Here is a 2,972-nt window from a genome sequence, read left to right as displayed (position 1 = left end):
GGGAGACAAAGGTTAATGATGGGGTAAAAGGCCAAAACTTCCCTCCCCGGTGTGCCGTTTGTGCCCATTTTGACTGGAGAGAGAAAGCAGGCAACGCACCGCAGAAGGCCAAGCAGGAACAATAATTGATGTACAGGCGGCGTGTGCGGATTTCCCTAAAACGTCCCAGATAGGCCGAGGCTCGGGCCGTATAACTCCTCATTAGGCAAACGGTGTCTGGGTTGTTTGGCTTGATTGTCCTCCGCCTCGTCTTTAATGGGAGCACATGATACGAATACCCGTCCGGACACAATGACTTTCCCAGTTCGTGAAGGGTTTGCATTGTTCTTTAAGACAGAAATGTGAACATGACTGGATGCATTCTGCAGAAGTCGTGGTTTAGAATGCTTGAGCATGCTTCTTGCTTTGGTTGTTCTAATGAAAATATTCCCACAGTGAAACAAGCTACTCTCTGCAAACTCCTCTTTGTTTTTAAAGCAATTGAGCTGCACAATACTTTTGCTAAAGGAAGCAACTTGCATTACGAGCCACTCGTAAAACACAGTTTCACATCAACTTTGAGAACAACAGCGTGCTCTGCTAAATTCATTAAGTGCACATGCAGAATCTCAGTGAGTAGTTTAGCAATTAACTGTTGTTGTAGGTGCCATGTTAGATGGTTTTAAAGGTGGCTATGCTAACAAGCGCTACTGAGTTGCAGTAGTCTTAGTAATTTCTCTGGAAACTACAGTTGTGTCACAATCAATAGAAGTGACAGCCAAAGTTATACGAATAAGACTCCAGTTGTAATAAACTGAACTTTAAAGGTTCCATGTTTGGCCTCTTTTTAGCAAATAAATAAAAATTTTGCAGGTTTGCAGAATGTGTTTTTGAAGATTTCAGCTCAGAATACTGCGAGGAGGATGGTTCATTTGACCATGACTGTATAGTTCCTGGTTTTGTTCTAAATCGGCTGGTTTAGTGTCTGTAGCTTTAAGTGCGGCTGAGCTGCTGCTGGCCCCGCCCCCTTCAGGAAGAAGACTCTCTCTGCATCTGTGATTGACAGCACAGAGCAGGAACAGCTGACCAGACTTTCTGTTACTGAACGATTACTTCAGATGGAAATAACTCTGAATTCGTGTTTTGGTGCCTGTTCAGCGCCTCTAAAAAAAAAAAAAGTACACAAAACAAAATAAACAAAAAATTATGCAAATGAGAAAAGCTTTATTGGGAAATTGTCTGCTTTAAAATACAGTATATGTGAGCACAGAGAGCAGGAGAGAAGCTAACAGACGCACACAGTTTACTGGTTTAAAACCACTCTTCAAGCTTCCACCATCTCTTAATGTCCCTCAGCGTTACAATTTCAAGCTCTTACCTGTGTGCATATGATCACAGCTAATGCTAACGTTAGCCACATTAGCTGCTAATGCAAGGGTTCATATTATTGTGGTGACACTGTCATCAGAAATAACCCACTGAATCTTCAGTTCCTCATATGCTGGGGGTACATGAGCACTCTTGTGTTCACTCTTGCAGCCAACAGCAGAACATTTGATGGACTTTGCTGGTGGTTGAGGCCATTCAGAGTTTAGCAGGAGCAGCTCCAGGAAGTGAATAAAGCTGCTGGACTGGGAGGCAGCTGCTGATTTGCTCATAATGGTTTGAGGAATGGCAGCAGTAAACATCTCCGTATCTTTACAGCTTTTAGTTTTACGCCTCCAGGTTTATAGCAACCAGGTAGCGCAATAAAAATGGATTTTCATCATGTGGGACCTTTAAATTCTGACCACTGTGTGTCTTTTCATGTCAGAGTCTCACTAGTTATGGATGGATTGGAGCAAGTTAACTCAGATTATGTAGAAATTCTTGAGGCATTCATTCACGCAGTCGTATTTTGGCATGAAAAACGATTGCATAAATCACACTGCTAGGTAACAAATAAATATAATAACATGTATAGATGATGTGTGTGTGCAGGAAGGCCACCTTCAGCCGACTCTCCTCAGGTGTCCACTCACTCAAGTTTCAGAGGAAACTTTGTGTTGTTAATCCTCTTTCTTGTGGCGTACCTGCCGAACAGCCAGCAGATAGGTATAAAGAAACACCTATGTATAGTTTTCTGTGATATCTCTGTTCTCCTTTAATGACTGCGGGACGCCGGTGAAAGCAGACTCTAGTTGGAAGCCCCGATGCCTTTAATCCTCTTTAACTGCACCCTGCTTCTCTCACCAAAGAGAAAACTAGCAGCAGAAAATCATTTTTCTACTCCATAGCCCTTCAACAAAGGCTTACATTTGGCTCTCGGCCTTGCGCAATTTACTCATGGAGAGCGTGAATTAGCCAAATAGGGAGACAGAAAGACTGAGAGGGAAAATAACACATCAACAGCTGGTCGCAAAAAAAAACACAGGGTCAAAACGTCAGCGGTTGTTTTTTTTAGAATGTGAGCGAAGGACGGCTCTTTAATTACAGGAAATAGTTCCTCAGTTTAACTCGATTGTTAATTTGCTGCTCTTCGGATCTCTCATGTGATCTTTTATTTTTATTTTCAAGCGACCGACCATGACACAGATGTCAACACAGGTGGGAAAGAGTTTTACGGCTTGTGTAACCTTTCGGGGCTCTTTTAGAATAACTTCTCCCCATGAATCCAAGACTTGGCAAAGACAGCCTCATTGTTTTTTTCCAGCGTTTTTAGCCAAAGTACGCACCCCGCTGCATGAGCACAGTGGCTTCATTGAAACAAATGAGTGGGCTGCCTTGTTGTTCTTTTCAGCTAATGTCAACCTGAACGCCACTTGAGGGAGTTCAGCCTGCCGTGGGAAACGATACCTTTAAGGATTAAATTAAAGGATTTACCCTGATTTTTAAATTGTTACTGCCCCGGAAGCAAATCCTGCAGCAGCATCAGTCAGACCCAAGAGCTGGGTTGTACGTTTTAATCAGCGATAGATGCTGAACTGTAGAGACAAAGGAAAGTTTTATTCAGT

Source organism: Stegastes partitus, unplaced genomic scaffold, assembly GCF_000690725.1.
Source record: "Stegastes partitus isolate 25-593 unplaced genomic scaffold, Stegastes_partitus-1.0.2 Scaffold1430, whole genome shotgun sequence".
NCBI classification, from domain to species: Eukaryota; Metazoa; Chordata; class Actinopteri; family Pomacentridae; genus Stegastes; species Stegastes partitus.
Note: the sequence above shows the minus strand (reverse complement) of the source record.